Source organism: Lactuca sativa, chromosome 2 (genome assembly GCF_002870075.4).
Source record: "Lactuca sativa cultivar Salinas chromosome 2, Lsat_Salinas_v11, whole genome shotgun sequence".
Lineage (NCBI taxonomy): Eukaryota > Viridiplantae > Streptophyta > Magnoliopsida > Asterales > Asteraceae > Lactuca > Lactuca sativa.
The window spans coordinates 3,032,022-3,055,713 of record NC_056624.2 but is presented as its reverse complement, the minus strand read 5'-3'; positions in this window follow the sequence as shown (position 1 = coordinate 3,055,713).

Here is a 23,692-nt window from a genome sequence, read left to right as displayed (position 1 = left end):
CGCCAAATTCTCCAAGTGTGATTTCTGGTTATGGGAGGTCCAGTTCCTTGGGCACCTCGTTAACCAGAATGGGATATTGGTCGATCTAGCCATGATCGAAGTAGTGATGAGTTGGTAGGTGCCGAGATCCCCCATCGAGAGCAGGAGTTTCCTAGGGTTGGCTGGCTATTATAGGAGATTCATCAAGGATTTCTCCAAGATCGTCGTGCCACTCTCTAAGTTGACCCAGAAGGGTGTTGCTTTTTCTTGGGGCCCAGAGCAGCAGGCCTCCTTTGAGACACTTTGCCAGAGACTATGCGAAGCCCCGGTGTTAGCCCTTCCGGAGGGGTTGGAGGATTTCGTAGTGTATTGTGACCTGTCAGTATCAGGGTTGGGAGCGGTGCTTATGCAGAGGAGTCACGTGATAGCATATGCATCAAGGCAGGTGAAGCCTCATATGATTAGGTATCCCACCCATGATCTGGAGTTGGGGGCAGTGGTGTTTGCCCTCAAGATCTGGCGTCATTATCTGTATGGGGTTCGGTATACCATATACACGGACCACAAGAGCCTGAAGTATTTGATGGATCAGCCCAACCTGAATATGTGCCAAAGGAGATGGTTGGATGTGGTGAAGGATTACGATTGTGAGATCCTGTACCACCCGGGCAAGGCTAACGTTGTAGTCGATGCTCTGAGTTGTAGGGCGGACGACGCTCCGATACATAATCTTTGTATGAGGCTGACAGTAATGACCCCGGTATTTGATGCCATTTGAGGGGCCCAGGATGAGGGCGTGAGACCAGAGAACCGTAATATGGAGCGGGTCATTGGGCAGGTATTGGAGTTCATCACCGATAGCCGAGGGCTTATGACCTTTCAGGGATGGATTTGGGTGTCGTTTGTGGGCAGGACGTGCACCATCCTGACGGAGGAGGCGCATAGATCAAAGTTTTTGATCCATCCCGGGGCCACTAAGATGTATTTGGACCTAAAGAAAGACTATTGGTGGCCCTGTATGAAGAGGGATGTTGCAGGGTTCGTTGAGAGGAGTTTGACCTGTCGCAGGGTTAAGGCCGAGCCCCAGAGACCGCATGGTAAGTTGCAGCCGTTGGAGTTTCCTGAGTGGAAGTGGGAATAGATTACCATGGATTTTATCACTAAATTGTCGAGGACTGCTAGGGGCGTCGGTGCAATTTGGGTGATTGTGGACAGGTTGACGAAGAGTACTCATTTCCTTGCTATCAGTGAGAGCTCTTCCGCTGAGAGGTTGGCAGAGTTGTACGTGAAGGAGGTGGTATCACGGCATGGGGTGTCGATCTCGATTGTCTCAGATCGAGATGTGCATTTCACTTCCAGGTTCTGGAAGAAGTTTCATGAGGAGTTGGGTGCGAGGCTGCATTTTAGCACCACATACCACCCACAGACCGACGGGCAGAGTGAACAGTCGATTCAGACGATCAAGGACATGCTTTGGGCATGTTTACTGGACTTCGGAGGGAGTTGGGACACATTTTTTCCTTTGGCTGAGTTTTCCTATAACAACAACCATCATTCGAGCATTGGAATGCCACCCTTTGAGTTGTTGTATGGGAGGAGGTGTCAGACTCCCATTTGCTGGGGTGAGGTCGGTTAGCATGTTATGAGTAGTACAAAGATAGTACTTCAGACGAATGAGTAGATTCAGCAGGTCTGGCAGAGGTTACTGACGGCTCAGAGTGGTCAGAAGAGCTACACAGACAGGCGTTGCTCGGAGCTCGAGTTCTAAGTTGGTGACTTCGTACTCCTGAAGGTATCTCCTTGGAAAGGAGTGACCCGATTCAGGAAGAGAGGCAAGTTGGCACCTCGGTATATTGGTCCTTTCAGGGTGATCACCAGGGTGGGCAGGGTAGCATACCGCTTGGAGCTACCTGCGGAGCTGAGTAAGATTCACGATACCTTCCATGTGTCTCAGTAAAGAAAGTGCATCACTGATGAGTCGGTAGTGGTTCCATTAGAGAACATTCAGGTCGATGCAAGGCTGAATTATCTTGAGAAGCCAATCACGATTCGGGATAGAAGGATCAATACTTTGAGAAACAAGGAGGTGCCATTGGTTCAGGTCCAGTGGCAACATCGGACGGGTTCCGAGATGACCTGGGAGCCAGAGTTGGAGATACGCGAGCAGCATCCAAAGTTATTTGTGGAAAGAGACTTCGAGGGCGAAGTCTGATTCTAGTGGGGGAGAACTGTAACATTCGAATTCCCAGGTATATTATTTTATTAAATTATTTTGGAGTTTGTGGAGGAACTCGGCGAGTTGGTGCTTAGACTCGCCGAGTAAGGTTGCGGATTTCCATTCAGGTTCATAACTGGACTCGACGAGTCCATGCTATTTAATGAAACCCTGAATTCCTGGGTTTGGGACCTATTTAAAGGCCCTTAGGGCCATCATTTGCGGCTACCAAACCCCAGAGAGAAACCCTAAAAGAGCTAGAGCGCTTGTAAGAGGAAATGAGCCATTTCTTGATCTTTGTGGTTGATTCTTGCAAGAAGGAGGTGTCCCAGCTTAGAGGAGGCCAAGGATGTTGTGCATCTGTGGATTTCGAGCAAAAGACTTCATCCTTGAAGTATTATATCACCTCTTTATCTGTTTTGTGGAAGGAATCCATAGATGTAGAGTTTTTATGATCTTTAATGGAAGGAATTGTGAGAATATGGCCCCTATCCGCATTGAGACTTCAGATCTGGACCCATATTGGTCTAAAGAGCTTATCCCAGCTTGCTTTATGTTGAGCTATGGAGGTGTTGAGCTTAGGATGTTATTTTTGGGGCCAAATCACCAAGTGAAGCCTCCTAGACGTCCCATGAGTGTCAAGACTCGAGCTTTACGTGTCTATCAGGCTTGGGAAGGTCAAATCTATGGATCAAAGGAACAAATCTGACCTCAGGAGGTTAATTGAGTTTGTGCATGGCATGAACTCGCTGAGTCCAAGGGTAGAATCGGCGAGTAGGGTTAGGATTTCCTGTAAATCACTCAGTGAGTAGACTTGCCGAGTTGGGGGAATAACTCAGTGAGGCAGATGGGGATTGGAGATCTGTAGATCAAGGCGGAACTCGCAGAGTTGATCTTAAGACTCGGTGAGTTGAGTCGGGGTGGCCCCGCGATTCATGACAGGTGTGACTCCTCAAGCAGGGGGAGGGACTCGACGTGCCAAGCGAAACAAGAGAGTTAGTGGACACGTGTAGACTCTTCGAGTCGCCTAAGTGCACTCGACGAGTCTAGTCAAGGTTTGACCGTTGACTTTTGTTGACTTTTAGGGTTTGGTCAACAATGTGGCCTTTAAGCCAAAAGAGGGGTAAAATGGTATTTTGCCCTTCTGAGGGTGCCAATAGAGGGTTGAGTCTAGTCTTGAGAGTTATATTTATGAGAGTATTTAGTTTGTGTAATTAGGCGGAGGCTAGGTTGTATTTCTACCGAGTCAGAGATTTACCGAGACATCTGAGGTGAGTCTTCTCACTATACTTTACCTTGAGTGGTAATTAGAGTTATGTGACAGAGTTGTTGTATGCTATTTATGTGACGTGTTGCACTGCATTATTTCTATGTGATTTATGCCACGTGTATATCAGAGCATATCAGAGTGAGAACCGGAAGGTTCATAGAGCTAGGACCAGAGTGTCCATAGAGTTAGGGCCCAAGGGCCCACAGAGTTATAGCCGTGAGCGGCTAGTATGTGTTATGTGTGGTATTTTGGGGAAATCACTAAGCTTTATTCTTATAGTGTTATGTGTTATGTGTTTTAGGTACCAGTGCTGATCGCGGGAAGGCACCCACATGATTCGTACACACGCATGGGATTTTATGTATTTTGATCTTGGGAAACGTTTTTTTGAAACAAAGATATGATACAATGAGATTTTGTTAATAACTGTGTTTGGAAAAATGTGTTTTGAAAAGTTAAAAATAGTTATAATTTTTACGGTGTTACAAATATCTTAGTTCATACTAGCTATATATAATCTAATATCGAACATATAGTTAATTGTGTGAGTCTGCCCTAAGCCCACAACCAAACAAGGAGCAGGAAATGAGGTAGAAGGAAGACATCTAACTATTTATCGGGTATTAATTACATATAACCCTAATGTATAATCTAAGGTATTATAGAATTAACCACCTGAGGTCCTTTAAGTTATTCTGGTTTAATAAAATGGATTAAACCCTTTTCTCGTAAGTTTCTAGTTTTGTATACCAAATGTTCTATTTTAAAAGTATGTTTTTACTAGAAAAATGTGCATTGAATTAGTGTCCTATGACCTGACCCATACCTGGTACCCTTATGATGAGTTGGAGTATACGGAATACACACACACACACACACACACACACACACACATATATATATATATATATATATATATATATATATATATATAATAGAAATCATAGTCGAATAGATAGTAGGCTAGGTGAATATACTCTAAGCCCACAACCAAACAAGGAACAATAAATGAAGTAGAAAGCACACATCCTACTACCTGTCGGATCTTATTAATATATGTCCCTAATGTGTACACTAAGAAATCATAAAGTTATCATTATAGGTCCCTCTGTACTGTATATACTAGACTCAACTGTTCTGTTTGTTGTTTGAAAAGATGTAAGTTTTCCCTACTTTATAACTATCTTAGCTCGAAAATTGTTTGTATTAACTTTCATGTGGAACTATCACAATATGAAAGTAATGGGAAAATGTAAGTACTTAGTTGTATTTTGAATTGACATCCTGACGTACTAATTACCTTAAAACAACTTTTTTTTTATTAAGGTCATAATGTGATGAGTAGTACCCATACTATACGCTCTCCCGACAAGAGATTTTGGGGAACAAATGCGATTTCCGCAAGCTAATTGCTAGGTCGTGTAAATTCACATTAAAGTTATATGATCATGTATACCCAATTTACTATCACCTTTTGTTTAGTATGTTCCTTCTGTTATCATGTATTTAATCTTCCTTCATGTTTTTCTTTATAGTATGTTCTAGTATCTAGTATGAACTGAACCCCTAAACTATACCTATTATAGTTTACTAGTATGTTTACTTGAGCTGTTATTGAAAATGACTCATTTATATACTAAGTTATGATTGTACTTTAAAAACGGAGTTTTATAAACTAAAAAGTAACAAGCTTAAAAAGAGTTTTTTAAATGTTTTGATCACTTATAAAAACATAAAAAATTCTTTTAAAGATGTTTGTAAAAAAACATTTACACAATTTACATTATGTTCAACTTGTATTCCCCCCCCCCTCCCGGTTAAATGTATTTAAAACAGTTTAAAAGATTGATTATAGGGGTATGAACTCACCTTATGTGGGTGATTCAAACGAGTATGCATGTAAGGTTGAGAAGCTCCACTAGTGAAGTCCCGAGATAGATACGAGTCTTAAATGACATATAATGGCATACATTGGCATGACTATAGTGTTTAAAAGCAACCAAATGCAAGGAAACACCTTTAGGGACTAGGAAACACTTGGAGTAAGTGTTAGAATCACATGTGATTCATCTAAGGGGAGTGTACAACCACAATGAGGAGTGTGCAGCCATGGGTGGACGGCCAAGGAGTGTATGGCTATACACTCATGGTAACAAGTGAACAAAAGTTTTCTTGGATGATGGGGAAGCTTGTGGGACTATTGCTCATCAAGTCTTGAAGTTAGATTTTCATTTTGGTGGCCCTTCACGGGTGTTTTGAGGGGTTTACGGCCACACATCGGTGTACAGCCATACACTCATGATCTTTGGTTTTGGTCGTTTTTAGGGTGTTCATCAAGTATTCCTAACATGTACTAAGCATAAGGAAAGAATACTTACGATTTGGAGGCTCACAAGGGTTCACAATCACTAAGAACAAGTGTGTGTTCTTGGTGTTCTTGGTGAAATGGATGAAGATTTGAAGATCTAGCCAAAAGATGATTTCCATGGATGAAATCAAAGGGTGTTACTTGGAGAAGAAGGATAATAACAAATCAAGACGGAAGAAAGGCTTGCATTCTTGAAGATCAAAGTGAAAGCTCGATGATAGTTGAGAGAGAATTCGATCTTCTTGACTTGGAAACTGAGGAAACGGCTTAGAAATGGAAGGATATCACTCTTAGGGAGGGGGTGTACGACCAACATGGTTGTACATCCGCACACACATGTGCACTGCCGTACACTCCCTCACATGGAGTGTTCGGCTTAATTTCAACGTGAAGAACTTACGTGAGTCGATCCTATACCCAATGATTGAATGTACTGAGCTTTAGACCCTTAAACAGACTCTAAACAATGCTAAAAGTTAGCAGAAACAAGTCTGAAACACTGTTGGATTGAATGGCGGAACTTACATGGCATGGATGTTCGGGTGGTCACACAAAGTCATCCCTGAACACCCCTATGTGCTCTATAATAGTGTAATTAGCCATCAGAAGCTTCCATCAGTCCTTCATTCCTAAGCGAAGCAGGTTCTGTGTGAAACCAACCCTCAACTTCTCCGTAGAGGAGCCGCTACAGAAGCATCCCTCAACATTAGAGATCCATCTCATAAAAGCAATCAGATCTTGGGTCCCATCAAACTCCTGTGGCTTCATGTTGGTAAATCTCGGTACCACAACGAATCACCCCCCTGTGGTCTTGCAGCACCACAATAAATGGTGGCCACGGCTACAGCAACCTCAGTGACAAAAACATATCGCTCGTCAAAACTCTCAATCAATGTAGTCTTGATAGACAGAAAAATCTCCGGAATAGCCTCTCTGATTGTTGCGGCCAACTTCGCGGCAACGATCCTACAGATCTAGTCATCGATAGAACTCGGCCTCTCGGGTTTGCTGGAGCCTGAACATCGGGTAACCACTATGATAGCTGCCAGTTTTGGATGCATTAGAAGTCAAGCAATCCAATAAAATTGAAGCAAAGTCAAAATGTCAGCAAACGTTGAACAAGTCAATGAAGGTCAAACTTGTGGGACATAAATTTTGAGTTTATACCTTGCTTTTAGAGTTTTCACATTAGTACTTAAAACTCTATGTCTTGATTTTAGAGTTCTCGGTTAGGACCGAGGACCCTAGTGTTATGGTGGTCCTTGGACCGAAATCCCTTGGACCTTAGTGGCTCCTCGGACCGAAGTCCCTATATGATTTCGGTGGCTTCTTGGACCGAAATCACATGTGATTTTGGTAGGAATTTGATGATTTTGACTTGGACTAGAAATGAAAGGATTTGACCTTGTGACGTGATAGACACATCAGTTCACCATAAGAGTTATTACCCAGCATATAACAATGTTATTATCCATTGAATATCAATGTACACATCACTTCACCTTCCCTCCTTATCTTTGGCCGAGAACATACACAAACCCACACCATCTCCATTTTCTTCCAGCATTACTCCATATTCTCTCAACGAACAATGCTTCTCCTCATTAGGCAAATTATTCCAAGTGATTCATGACAATTTGGTAAGTGTTTTCTTCATAATCTAGTGTTTCTACACACTTTTACACTATTTTCATCTTATTTACATACATTACCATGTGTTAAAACTCTTACGAAAATATCATATTCAAAGAGTTCATCAACCACTTTCAAGTGTTCTAGGCTTGGAGGTCTTCACCATCACCTTCTTATCCAACCACAAACACACTCAGGGTGAGTTTATACCCCTAAATTTTCGAGTTTTTCATGTTGGGGGGGGGATACAAGTAAAGTTAACTTTTAACACAAATGTTTTCATGATCTATTTCTTTGTGAATATAATACATTATTCGCATGAAATATGAGTATTACTAGTGTTTCAAACATTTATATGTTGTATGGTAGTTTTAATGATATAAAACTAATAAAAACAAACAAACTACGTATATGTTCTTTAGTAAACGGTTAAAACCACAAAGCTACAAGGATTTTGAGACTTTTTACCAAGATATGGTTTTTCTAAGAAAGATAGTTACATTCAGGTTATTTCACCATTTTTGTGGGATACAACCCAAAATATGTTGTTTTGACCATAAATGTTGAAGCTAGACCAAAAACACCATTAAAAACGACGCAAAAGCTCGAAATGGACCTTTTCATACAAATTTCTCATACTTGTGTTAGTTGTAAGTTTTTATGACATAATCTTTTATAGACATCTAGACAACATAACTACTATGTATGTATATAAATGATTATATAAATAGTCTTAACAAACAAACATAATAAACTATAATTGGTATAGTTTGGGAGTCAAAAACACTACATTATCATTTCGGAAGAAACATATAATTATTTAAAGGCATAATTATTTATACACTATGTAACCACAAAGGAAGAGTAATGAATTCATTTACAAGAAAAAGGGGTTTTGAGTACACTATACATAAACCGGTTAATATAATTTTATGAGACATTTGGGTTTTGCGTACCCACTAGAGTACACACTAAGTCCTGAGATATAACCAGAGTCTCTTGTAGTGAGAGTGTGACACTTGTGTATAGATCTATATGGATTGACAACCCCGCACCTGAGTTGTTAGCTACAGTTAGACCGACCAGTCAAGGGTGACAAATGTCTAACAGTTCCGATGCCTGAAGAACATCGTAGCAGGCCAACTAGTCAGTAGTATGGTTATTATAACTCACATGGGGTATTAACAGTACATTTTTTTTACGGGGTTAACATACATTCAAATAGTTTAATATAATGGTAAAACTTCATAATACTACTTTCCATTACAACACTACTTACATTTTTAATTCTGAATTAAGATTTATAGTTCATTTTTAAAACAAAATATTGGATTTTCTAAAAGCACATCCTATCATTTTACAAGGAAAAGCTATTGATTTTCTCTCATACGAAACACTTATGAACTCACCAAATTAATTGTTGACACTTTTCAAAATCATTTTTATTCTTATGAAACCAGAAAACAGGTACTCACAAGAGTTTTTGGTGGATGGGGCGTCGTCGCTTCATATTACTTATTTTTGCCATACACATTTGACATCAAGTAGACAATGTTTGTTAGTACGATGTAAACTTATTAAATATTCAGTATGTCACACCCCGAAACCGAAGGCGGAAACGTCTCAGGGCGGAGGTGACTTCATGTGAATATCATAACCAATGTACATAGTAAGCGAAGTAAAACACAAAACAATACATTACATTACATAGATTTCATTACATCAGTTGAAAAGTAAAGTAGTACAAGTTTCATAGATACATAGTTTAAACAAAAGAAAGACATGACTTCCATTCGCTCCGTCTTCTGCAAAAGGACGCGGGGTACCTGTCTAAGTAGAACCTGAGAATACAAGCATTTTAAAAATCAACATAAAGCTGGTGAGTTCATAAGCGGTTTGTTTTTATGAAAATGTACAAGATTCCTTTTGGTTTCTGAAAATGTTACGACCCAAGAAAATCCCATATTTTCTTAAAAGTAAAATTTAGTTGTTCTGTTATGTTACACTGTTTTGGTTACAAATTCTGATTACCCCAGGAAAATCCTATATTTTCCTAATGTGAAAGATGTGTAGTGTTATCGAATATGAAAGTAACGTACAAGTATCTACCATACTTAAGGTGTGTGTGTGCGAAGTTTCCTGACAGTTTGATTACCTTTAAATGTACATTAGTTTTAATACATATATAAAACTAATAATTAAGTATAAAGTTTTCATAATCTTGATTGCGAGTTCCAAAACCATACTATAGACTAGATTTGACTCGATCTGGGGCCAATATCTCCCATGACTTTTGTCACCCTTGAACCTTTCAGTTCGGCTGTAGCTAGCAGCCAGGTGCGGGAAAGTCAGTCCCATATAGATCTATACACTCAAGTCACGCTCTCCCCTTTTCAGAGATTCTGGTTACGGGAGCGGTCCTCCACTTTCGTGCCTAGGAAGTTTTGCAAAGGGCGTGTCTCGAATCTTAAGATTCATGAATTTAAAACTGAAATTATCGATACAGAAATCTTGTTCTATTGGTGCTTTACTCTCGTGTCTAGGGGAAGTACTAACTAGGACGTGACTAAGTTCCAATGATACCTGTCCTTCACACTCGTGTCTAGGGGTGTTTTATTAAGGACAATACAAAAGTTCTATCTACTATCCTCCACTCGTGTATCTCCGTGGGGTGTTACCGAGGACAAAACAACATATTAAGTTTCATGTTCAAAGTTTGAAGGTTATGTTTTTAACTATTATTATGAGGAAAACCATTTGTGAAAATATAAAATAGGACAATTTATAACGTTTTTCACAAATTATATGATAATGTGATCTGTAAGTTCAAACGGTTATCTACTATGATTTTTCAGTTTTAAAAACATATGTAATATGAAACACAATACTTATAAAACAAGTTTTGAGTACAAGTATTACTTGTACTTTGCTTGTATCCCCCCCCCCCTGAAAACAATGAAAAACATTGAAAAAGGGTAGGGGTATGAACTCACCAGACGAGAAATGTGTCACCGAGGATGCTAAACGTCAGATCAAGGATTGAAAATGTGTGAGGTTCCTATTTAATGTTAAATGATACAAAAATGTATCTAATTAGACTTTAAAACACTAATAAGATATGATTATACACTCCAAGATGCGAAAACACTTCAAATTAAGTGTTTGGAGTGACCCAGGTGACGTTTATGGACATGAATGGCTCGGATATGGAGTTTACTCTTCAAGAGTAAACTCTAGGGAGTGTTCATGGCCCTAAACACCACATCTCTATGAGTTTACAGCCGTAAACTCATGGTAGGGTGTTCTTATGTGCTAAATGGCCTTAAATCAAATGAGGGGTGTTGCTAGGTTTGGTTCTAGGGCATTATTAAGGAATTAATTCAACCATATGGACTAATTGATGAGTTTACGGTAGTAAAATAAGTGTTTATGGTCGTAAACTCTCATGCGCATCATTCTTAAGTGTTTTGAAGGTCAATGATTAATCACAATTGATTCTACTTAATTTTACAAGCCAAGGGGTGAGTTTAGGGCATCAAACAACCCATTTATAGGAGTTTACGGCCCACGAACCCATTCTTGGGGGTTTATGGTCGTGAACTCCTTATGGAGTTGTTTTAATCATGTTTAAGGTCCCTAACTTGTTTGTGGTTGCATCTAGACTTTATTCCAAGGTTTATGAGGTGTGTAAGTTGCATTTTTACACCCAAAAAGGAGTTTACTCCCCATGAAAGGGTTTTTACGGCCCAAGCTTGTTCTTGGGCAGTAAACTCATGCTTACTCCCCAAATGTTGAGTTTAAGGTGTCCTAAGTCCAATCCAATAAGTCCTTAAGCCATATCTAAGCTCCAATGGTGATTTGGAAGGGTTTTGAGGCTCAAAAACACCGTTTATATGTGTTCACGGCCCAAGAGTGTTCTAGGGACATAAACACATGTTTGAGGTCCTAAATCATGAATTGAACTCGAATTTGAAGGCTAAGTATGGTGTACAAGAAGCTAGGATGTTTACTTTGGTTTTTTGAAGCTTGAAATGGATGATTTTTGGATCAAATTCTTGAGTTGAGGAGAGAGTTTAGAGAGAGAGTGAAAAGGCTCCAAATGAGTCTTAATTCACTTTAAATATGGTTTGAATTTGATACACGGTGGAATTCTACCCGATACTGATGTTAACCGAGGCTTTTGGTCGCACCCAATTAAGTTGTCATCACCCGATATGGTCGAAACTAAAAATTTTCTAATCATTAGTTTGGGACATTTTCACATGTTTCCTACATGTTTGGACACTTACAAGGTCAAATAAAAGTCTTAACTTAATTGACCTAATCAAAAAACAAAATCGGAATAATTCGATTAAAACGAGTTTTACGGACGAAATGGGTTGCGGCGATGGAAAAACTTCGGGTTGTCACACAATATGATAGTTGTAATGCTTTTATCACTACTATTAATTTGTTATGATACTTTACATGAAAGTCATCCACCCACGATGTTTTCACCATTCTAGTTTGGGGCGTGACAGATAGGTATCACATCATTGTTTATAGTAAACTAAGTATATCAAATCATATAAAATATACAACTATAAGTACAATAGGGCTATAACACTCTAACTAAGAAGTATATTTTTTTAAAATATAATCGTATTTTTATATAAGGTGTATATACATTCATACATACTAGAAAAAGTGTCATAATGTCACACCCCGAAAACCAAGGCGGAACATTTTCGGGGCGGACTCCACGTTGAGTATCAAATCCAATGCACATAGTAAGCAAAGTAAACAACCATTACATTACATATTAGAATTTACATCTATTCAAAAGTAAAGTATTACAAGTGTTATACATATATCATATGAACAACAGTTACGATGAGTTTTCTGTATGCTCCGACTTCGCCAAAAAGATAGCTGGGTACCTGTCTAATGCGGACCTGAGAATACAAGCAGTTTGAAAATCAGCAGAAAGCTGGTGAGTTCATAAGAGTTTTGTTTTCTCAAAATGTACAAGTTTCCTTTGGTTTACCGAAAAAGTTACGAATCCAAGAAAATCCCATATTTTCTTAAAAGTGATGCTTAGTTAACTGTTTTGTTACACGATTTTGATTATGTACAATTGTTATCCCAGGAAAATCCTATATTTTCCTATAAGTAAGGTTTTAGTTAAGAACCACATTGTATAATTTTGTACATAGAACCATTTATTGAAATTCATGGGATTACTATCCCACACTAGACATAAGATAACCTTAATACATGAAAACTATAGATAGATATAGATTGAAAACCATGGGACTATCATCCCGTATTAGATATAAGATAGTTTGATATACACTCAACTATAGATAGATATAGGTTGAAAACCATGGGACTATCATCCCATACTAGATATAGATTGAAAACAAAGGAATTATCATTCCATACTAGATATATAAGATACAAAACCATGGGAGTACCATCCCGTACTAGATATAGTTGAAAAGCATCGGACTACCATCCCGTACTAGATATAGATTGAAAACCATGGGACTACCATCCCGTACTAGATATAGGTTGAAAGCCATGGGCTTATCATCCCGTACTAGATATATATTCAAAACCATGGGACTATTATCCCGTACTAGATATAAGATATAAAACCATGGGATTACCATCGCGTACTAGATATAGTTGAAAACCATGGGATTATCATCCCGTACTAGATATAGATACAAAACCATTGGATTACCATCCCGTACTAATATAAATGAAAGTAGGTATAAGATATCATCCATGAATAAACTTATATTAATACGTATTATGAGTCGGGTAACCATGCTGATACAATAACGAGACCTCCTTGATGTTTGTCAGATGTCGGATGATATCCACAATTTGTCACCCTAGGCGTGCCCGCCTAACTGTAGCTAGCAGTTTAGGTGAGGGATTGTCAGTCCCGAATAGATCTATCCACAAATTCCACGCTCTCCCTCCAGGAGACTCTGGTTACACTTTCGGGGAGGATTTACTGATAATGATTATGAATCTCACAAGCTAGTATTATATTATTCACGGTGCTCTCGAACATTATCAAACATACAAATCGTTTAGAAACATAATACAATGCAAACAGTTTGATACAATGAAATGATCTGGCAATATAATCTAATTAAACAGAGATAAACTGAATCAGACATAGTTTATCTATTAACTTTACGTAAGTCTATATTCGTAAAACAAGAACTAAAGATTCCAAATTATTCCAATAATAATTTAATTAGTTTGATTGTTTCCTTTACTAAAATCCACGTAGTTATAGTCGAGAAAACATCCCTTATGCTCAACATAATACATAAGGGGTAAAGATATTTAAAGGTTAGCCTGATATATATATATATATATATATATATATGTGTATATATATATATATATATATGTATATATATATATATATATGTGTATATATATATATATATATATATATATATAAACTCAAGCTTGCCCCCTTTGTGCAAGTTTTGGAGCATTTCTTGAAGGGTTATCATGTTCTATACTCTCATGGAAGCTTGTTGGAGGTGTTTAGGGGCAAACTAACACCTTAAATGAGTTTACTCCTCATGTATTGGTGTTTACGGTCCAAGCATGTGCTTGGGCCGTAAACTCATGTTCATGCCCCAAATGATGAGTTTAAAATGCTGTAAGTACATGCAACTAGGTCTTTAAGTCATATCTAAGCTCCAAATGAGGTTTGTAAGGGTTTTATGGCACGAAACCCCCCTTTTTCATGTGTTCACGGTCTAAGGAGGGTCCAAGACTGTAAACACTTGTTTATGGTCCCAATCCTCATATATTTCACGAATTTGAAGGCTAAAGGTGTTATACTAGGAGCTAGGATAGTTACCTTGATGATTTGAAGCTTGTTTTGGATGATTTTGGCTCAATTTCGGATTTTAGAGAGAGAGAGAGTAGAGAGAGGAAGTAGAGAGAGAGTGGACAGACTTCAAATGAGGCTCTCTCAACTTTATATATGTTGAAAGTTTGAGACACGGCGGAATTCTACCCGATACTGTCGTCAAGCGAGGCTTTTGGTCGTACCCGATTTAATTATTTTTATAACTCGACGGAATAAAACAATTATTTTTCCAAATAATAAATTGGGGTGTTTCCGTGGATTTCTAACGTATTTGGACAATTATTAAGTCATAATAACAAACTTAAAATTAATGACTTAAACAAACGAAAACAATTCTATGTGACGAATTTTTAATGACAAAAATGGGTTACGATGACGGAACGAACTTCGAGTTGTCACATTATCCCCCCGTTAGAGGGAATTTCGTCCAGAAATTCAAACTTTAGTTGCGACTCTTGGATTTTGAAAAAGAATATGGATACTTTGTTCTATCGGATCATCGCACTCCCAAGTGAATTCGGATTTTCGCATGGCATTTCGAGGAACCTTTCACTTATCGGGATACGGCTTATTTCATATCTTTAATCTCTCGCTTTATGATTTTGATTGGATCTTACCATGAAATTCAGACTTTCGTTGATTTCAGTCTCATCAAAGGGATTACTATGGTTTCATCGGGTAGGTACTTCTTAAGGACAGAGACATGAAATACCGGAAGGATGCTACTAAGTCCTAAGCGTAATCGAAGTTTGTATGTTGCAGAATCGATCCTAATGAGGATTTTGAAAAGTTCTATGTACCTCGGGATACACGTTTTCAGAAGGTAACATGCGTTCATCGATAGTTACATGGCCAAACAAAATGGTTAGATCGAAGGGTATCACTACATCTTCGTAGTGACTATATCGAGTCCTGAATGCTGTTTTGGAAACATTATTTTTGTGAGCTCGTAGATGACTGAGTAACTTCTGCATTTCCATTGAAGTCTATAGATACGGAGATTTGGCTACAGGGTTTGCTCCAGGAATTTGATCGATGTGAAACTTCAACCTGACGTTCAGAAAGAATTCCCGGAGCTATACAGGAAATACATCGGGAAAATCACAGATTTCAGGGACGTTCTCAAGGTCTCTAACTTCCTTTTTCTCGTGAATCACATGGGTTAAGAATGCATAGCACTCTCTTTGGGGAAGCCCTTCGTGTTTTTGATGTACAAAATGATACAACAACTAAAACTAAGTTTATCATCTCAGATGATAAGAGTTTGACCGGGGGAAGGTTGAGATGGATAGATTTTTCGGAACAAGAATATCAGCATGATTGAGAATCAATCAATCCATGCCAATGAATATTTCAAAGTTCTTAATTGCAAAAACAGCATAGATTGATGGGAAAAGGATGATCACCGAGGGTAAGGGTTCAACTCACGAATATATCGCTAACGTCCTCTTTCTCTTTGCTAGACATCTCGACGGTAGATATTTCGGCTACTAATGGAGGACTAAGGTTAAGGTGATGTTTTGATTAAATGGATAATAGATTCTCTTCCAACAATACAATCGAAAAAGTTTGCAAGTATAAGGGCTGCCGGGGAAGAATATACCAGTGGCAACGGTGGGATCAGCGGCTACCTCACCTTGTCCTATAGCTAGGACTCTTACAACGTTGCTAGTTGTTGCTGCTTTGGGTCAGTTTCTCTTGTAATGCCCTACTTCGCCGCAACCGTAGCAGGCCCGACTTACACCTGCTCCGGATGATTGTGAAACGACCCAAAAATACGACCCAAAAATTTTTGTTTTTAATATAATCAAAACTGTAATCAGAGTATCAATTAAATAAACCATGCGTGATGTATTCCAAAACATAATAAAACACTGAGCGGAAAACTGTATCATGCTATATCAAATCAAACAACTAAATCAATCCCAGGTTAAAGCTGAGGCGGTGGTGTGTGCGATGCCGTCATCCCGAGCTCTTCCCTTTGCTTGCGGAAGTACCTGAAACCAAAACTGAAACTGTAAGCACGAAGCTTAGTGAGCTCCCCCAAAATACCACATACCATACATATCAATATCATATAAACACATATCGGGCCTTGCCCACTGCATCGGGACGAAGCCCGGAAACTGCATCGGACCGAAGTCCGGAACTGACTGGGACCTTGTCCCCTGCATCGGACCAAGGTCCGGAACTAACTGCATCGGACCGAAGTCCGGAACTGACTGCATCGGACTGAAGTCCGGAACTGACTACATCGGATAGCATATCATAACAACTAGCATGAACACATATACTGCATACTACATCGGGCCGTAGCCCGGAACACATAATACATAACACATAAAACATAGCTCACAATTCCTGTCTGGGCCACGAAGGCATCAAACATACTAACTACTGCATCGGATCAAGTCCGAAAGCTACTGCTAACTGGACGGGCCGGCATTGTGGCCTTAGACCCGTCCCTACTGGAAGGAAACTCACCTCGTAAACTGGCGGCTGAGTGTGTGTCTCTAAAAGCTAACGGCTGCTGCTCCTGAATCTCCTCGGCTACAAGTCCATGAACACACTCAATCAAATACTAAACACTACACCAGGGGTAAAATGACTCTTTTACCCTTGGTCAAAGTCAACTCACTTTTGGGGCTGACTCGCCGAGTTGGGCCGCCCAACTCGCCGAGTCTCACTCTCACTTCCAACTCATACTCACTGCGACTCGTCGAGTGTGGCATCGACTCGACGAGTACCCTCTTAATCCAAGAACTCAGACAATCTTCATCCGACTCTCCGAGTCGTATGAACAGACTCGACGAGTTGTTCTTGATCCTAAGGAGATTGCCTTGGACTCGCCGAGTTGTATGAACAACTCATCGAGTCCCTCCATCACTGAGTCTACCCTCAACTCGCTGAGTCCACTCTCTAACTCACTGGGTGCACTCGACACTGCTAAAAACGAAGGAGTCGGGGACTCGCGACCCGACTCGCCGAGTCGCTCATCCCGACTCGCCGAGTCGCTGCCATGCAGCTAGTTTTTACTCGATTTCTCTTGAATCCAACACATGCAAATGATAGATCTGGGTCCAATAAGCTGTTTTACCACGTAAAGTTTCCAACTTTACGTGCACAACCTCATGAATAAGGGAAATAGGGCTAAAAGATGCACAAAATGAGTAGATCCATGGCTAATATGCAATGTAACTCCAAAAAGACAGTAGATTTGGGCTCTACAACACCCCAACATTCAGATCCAAAGGTATTTCGACTTATTAAGACATTCATGCAAACATAAGGCTTGGAACAAACATCAAATAGCTCTTAGAAGAGCTCTAATGGAAGTTTAAAGCATATAACAAGAAGGGAACTCCGAAAATACCTCAATAAACTCAGATTTGCCCTTGGATCTTAGCACTACAACTCGTTTCCTTGCTTCTTTCTTCTTCTCCTTCTTCACACCTTCACAAAAATGGCACCCAATCACTTATAAGCTCTCAAGGGAGGATTAGGGTTCTCTCACTGTGTTCTCAGGGTGAAAGTGGCGAGAATGAGGCTATAATGTGGTTTAAATAGTGGGCAAACCCGGGGATTTAGGGTTTCACCCAGACGGACGGACTCGCCGAGTCCGGGATATGGACTCGCCGAGTCCCCGGCTCCCGCGTGCACAAAATACGCGACCCAACTCGGCGAGTCAGGCTAGAACTCGCCGAGTCCCTCTTGAAAACTTAGACAATTAACAATTAATTAACATACCGGGAACGGGTCGTTACAATTCTCCCCCCACTTGTCTCAGACTTCGTCCTCGAAGTCTGCTACGGCTGGATCTGCGAATAACTCCGGGTAGTGCGTTCTCATCTCTTCCTCAGCCTCCCACGTCCATTCAGATCCCTTCCGGTGCTGCCACTGCACCTTCACTAGCTGAATGACCTTGTTCCTCAAGGTCTTGATTTTCCAATCCAGAATCGCGACCGGCCTCTCAATATAATTCAAGCTGCTATCAACCTGAATATCCTCTAGGGGAACGACTGCTGACTCATCCACCAAACACTTTCTCAACTGCGACACGTGGAAAGTGTTGTGGATCTGACTAAGCTCCTCAGGAAGATCTAACCGATAAGCAACCCGACCCACCCGGGCCATAACCCTGAAAGGACCAATAAATCTGGGGCCCAGCTTGCCCCTCTTCTGGAACCTGATGACACCTTTCCAAGGTGAGATTTTCAGAAGAACCATATCTCCCACCTGGAACTCCAAGTCCGAATGCCTCCTGTCAGCGTAGCTCTTCTGCCGACTCTGCGCAGTCTGCAGCCTACTACGGACCTGCTGGATCAACTCAGTCGTCTTGAGCACCACTTCGGTGCTCCCGATGACTCGCTGACCGACCTCTCCCCAGCAAATCGGGGTCCTACACTTCCTATCATACAGCATCTCAAAAGGAGGTCGATCGATACTCGCATGGTAACTGTTGTTATACGAGAATTCCGCTAACGGAAGATACATATCCCAACTGCCCCCAAAATCTAGAACACATGCCCTAAGCATGTCCTCAAGAGTCTGAATCGTCCTCTCGCTCTGCCCGTCAGTCTGAGGGTGGAAAGCGGTGCTAAAATGAAGACGAGTACCCATCTCGTCGTGGAACCGCTTCCAGAATCTGGAGGTGAAACGAACATCTCGGTCTGACACCACCGATACCGGCACTCCATGACGTGCCACTATCTCTCGCACATAGATATCGGCTAACTTTTCCGCCGATATACTCTCCTGGATCGGGATAAAATGGGCACTCTTCGTCAACCGATCCACCACTACCCATATCGAATCCACTCCACGTGCGGTCCTGGGAAGTTTGGTGATAAAATCCACGGTGATATCCTCCCATTTCCACACGGGAATGTCCAAAGGCTGCATCTTGCCGTGAGGTCTCTGGTGCTCTGCCTTGACCTTCCGGTAGGTCAAGCATCTCTCAACGTACCAAGCGACGTCCCGCTTCATGCGGGGCCACCAATAATCAGGTCGAAGATCTCGATACATCTTCGTCGCCCCTGGGTGGATAGAAAATCGAGACTTATGAGCCTCGTCCATCAATACCTGCCGTACTCCACCCCAGTACGGTACCCACACTCTACCATGAAGCGTCAACAAACCCCGACTATTGTAATCAAACGATGCTACTCGACCCACTATCCTCTCACATTTCTGCCTCTCCTCCTTGAGGCCCTCCACCTGAGCCTCCTTGATCCGTTCCAACAGCGGAGTGATCATTGTCATCCTCATGCACAGATCCCTGATAGGGGCCGCCGACACTTTGCGGCTTAGGGCGTCGGCCACCACGTTGGCCTTCCCTGGATGATAAAGGATCTCACAATCATAATCCTTTAGTACGTCCAACCACCTCCTCTGCCTCATGTTCAGACTCGGCTGATCCATAAGATACCGCAAACTCTTGTGATCCGTGTATATAGTACAACGGACCCCATACAGGTAATGTCTCCAAATCTTGAGGGCAAACACAACTGCCCCCAGCTCCAAATCGTGGGTAGGATAGTTAGCCTCGTGAGGCTTCAACTGTCTCGAGGCATAAGCTACCACATGGCCTCGCTGCATCAATACTGCTCCCATACCTGTGATTGAAGCATCACAGTAGACTACGAAGTCCTCTACTCCTTCCGGCAAGATAAGGATCGGTGCCTCGCACAATTTCTGTCTGAGAGTCTCGAACGCCGCCTGCTGCTCCGGCCCCTAACGGAATACCACCGACTTCTTGGTTAGTCGGGTGAGTGGCACTGCTATCTTGGAGAAGTCCTGAATAAATCTTCGATAATACCCTGCCAACCCTAGGAAGCTCCGAATCTCAGATGGAGACCTCGGGACCTCCCACTGCATCACGGCCTCAATCTTGGCCGAATATACCAAAATACCCTTCTGGTTGACGAGATGGCCAAGAAACTGCACCTCGCGCAACCAGAACTCACACTTGGAGAACTTTGCGAAAAGTCTCTCCCTCCTCAAAGTTTCCAACACCTCCCGCAGGTGCTCCTCGTGCTGCCCCTGAGTCTTGGAATATACCAAGATGTCATCTATGAATACTATCACCGACCGATCCAACATCGGTCTGCACACGCGGTTCATGAGATCCATGAACGCGGCTGGGGCATTGGTGAGCCCAAATGGCATCACCACGAACTCATAATGACCATACCGGGTCCTGAAAGCAGTCTTCTGTACATCCTCATCTCTAACCCTCATCTGATGATATCCAGAGCGTAGATCGGTCTTGGAGAACCAAGACGCTCCCTGAAGCTGATCAAACAAATCATCTATCCTCGGAAGTGGGTAACGGTTCTTCACCGTTACTTTGTTCAACTCCCGATAGTCAATGCACATCCGATGCGACCCATCCTTCTTCCTCACAAATAAGATTGGCGCTCCCCAAGGCGAACTGCTCGGCCGAATGAAACCCTTGTCTAATAGCTCCTGAAGCTGTGTAGACAACTCCTGCATCTCAGGGGGAGCTAGCCGATATGGTGCTTTGGCTATCGGAGCCGCACCAGGAACTAGATCGATCCTGAACTCAACCTGTCTCTCTGGAGGTATCCCCGACAAATCCTCAGGAAACACATCCGGGTAATCTCGAACAATAGGAACATCATCAATCGTCGTCCTGCCCTTCTCCCGGGCATCCAAGACGTATGCAATAAAACCGGCGCAACCCTGCTGAACATAGCGCCTCGCCCTTGCGGCGGAACAAAAGATCGGACCACGCTGTGGCCTCTCGCCCTGAATCACTAACTCTCTCCCACTGGGAGTGCGAACCCTCACTAGCTGAAGCTCACAATCAATCACCGCCCCATTGGGGCTTAGCCAATCCATGCCCACGATAACTTTATTCCCTCGCAGGGGAATAGGAACCAGGTCCACTGAAAACTACTCATCGAATATCTGAAGAGAACACCCTCTATGCACTCTGCCGACCCTCACGGTCCTATCATATGCTATCTCAACCTCTAACGGACAATCCAGCTCCCCTGGAGCTCTGCTAAATTTCTTGCTAAGCGCAAGCGATACAAATGATCGGGTAGCTCCCGAATCGAACAATACCAAAGCAGAAATGCCGTTCACCAAGAACGACCCTAAATAAAGCATATCATCAGGAAATATACAAACGATAACAATAATAATCAAAAGGTGAAGGAAAGATACCTACCCGTCACCACATCAGGAGTCGCTCGCGCCTCCTCTGCTGTCATCTGAAACGCCCAGCTCTTCGCTGCTGGTGCATCAGATCGGCCCTGCCGGCCATCTATAATCCTCAAGGTGGCAGGGGCAGGTGCAACCACCTTCCCTGCTGCAGCTAGACTGGGACACTGGGACTTTTTATGTCCCCTCTGATTGCACTGAAAGCAAATCAGGTCTGATGCTGAAACCGCAGTAGCAGGGGCCGTACAATCCCTGCTCATATGCCCAATCCGACCGCACTTGTAGCAGCCGGAACTCCCTGCCTTGCACGCCCCCTCGTGCATCCTCCCACACTTGCCACACCGACCGTGGCTCTGCTGACTCCTGGACCTGTGATCTGAAACCTTGGGCTTTTTGCCCGCACTACCTGAACCCGAAACCGCCTCCGGTTTCCTCTTCCTCTCCATCTCGAGATCAATCTCCCTCTCCCTGGCTCTAGCAATCATGTCGTCCAGCGTTTTACAACTGGACCGGCTCACAAACATGCGGATATCACTCCGCAACATCTCATGATAACGGGCCTTCTTCATCTCCTCATCGGCTGCATACTGAGGAACAAGAAGAGCCCTCTCCCTGAACTTGGCGGTGATCTCCGCCACTGACTCGGTAGTCTGAGTAAGATCCTGGAACTCCCTGGCTAGCTTCTGCACCTCAATGACCGGTGCAATCTCCGCCCTGAACCTGGTAGATAAATCAGTCCAGGTCATAGCATCCAACGCCGCATCATCCCCGATGGCGTGTCCGACTTCCTCCCACCAATCCCGTGCCCTGTCCTTCAGTAGACAGGACGCCAATCTGACCTTGTCCCCCTCGGGACACCTGCTAGTGCGGAAGCCGTTGGCCACATCCGCCAACCATCTAGTACTCGCTATGGGGTCTCGCGCCCCATGATAGTCTGGAGCTCCGCACGCCCTGAACTCCCTGAATGTAAGAGTGCGCGACCCGATCACGGCCGCCATCTCAGCCCGGAAAGTACTCAGTCTCTCATCCATCATCTCCAAAATACCCTCCTTGATCGAACCGAAGACCACAGGAGTCTGCTCCAATATGATGCGGGTAACCTCAGAAGAAAGGAACTCTCTGGTCTGCTCATCCATCTGCCCGACCTCCGGGCCTGATCCCGATCCTGATCCCCCTCCGGCATCTGAGCTGCCGCCTGCTGGTCTCGGGCGCAAAACACCATTCTGAAACATATCATAACAACATCAGAACATTGAAATATCTCAAGGGATCATGACACTGCTACTAGCTTCCTGGTCTTGTCTTGGCCTTCCTTGATTCGAGTACGGATCCTCTGCTTTCAGTAGTACGGGCCCATACTACCTTCCACATCTATCCGTACTTTCCTCAAGAACTGCCTTGACTCCACCAAGTCACTTCTACTACTGCTATGCTCTGCTACTCTCATCCTAGGCTTGCCCTAGGAAAATCTCAGGCTCAACACAACTGGTCCTCAGCTGCTGAAGGTTTCCTCATAACGCCAATTAGCCATTACCTAAACACCATCACATGTGATGAGGATCAGATAATCCTTCGAGTAAAAGACCCGTCCCTATAACGGTTGGACTCAAACAAGAGATGCGCAATAGGGCCAGTTCCAGTACTCTGAGATTACTCAATCCTAGTCACATGTGGTGTGACGTGTTCACCTAATGGCTAACTCCCATCACTCGGAATCCCACTAAGCACAAAGCAAGCAGCATTCGGACACGGAAAACAGACTCAAGCAAACTATTCTCATAACAAGAAACTGCACTAGCATAAGATGCTAAGCTCCTGCTATCAGGCATAACCTAATCAGGCTATCCTACTGCTGTCTACTCAGTACTAGCATGCAATACTCATAAAGCTGTAACACATAAGCAGGCACATAAGGCATTCTCCTAAATCCTTAGTCCTATACTAGCATGTTGTTCTACTAAAACTGAAATTGAACAAATAACTTGTATGGGTAATTTGGGAGTACTTACTTGAGCTCGGCTGACCGCATGCACACACCTCTATCTTGTTTTAAAAAAAAAAAATTCTTCCCTTCTGAGTACTTTCAAAATTCTTTTTATAAAACGTTTTTTTTTTAATATAAAATCTTTCATTTCCCTTAGTTTG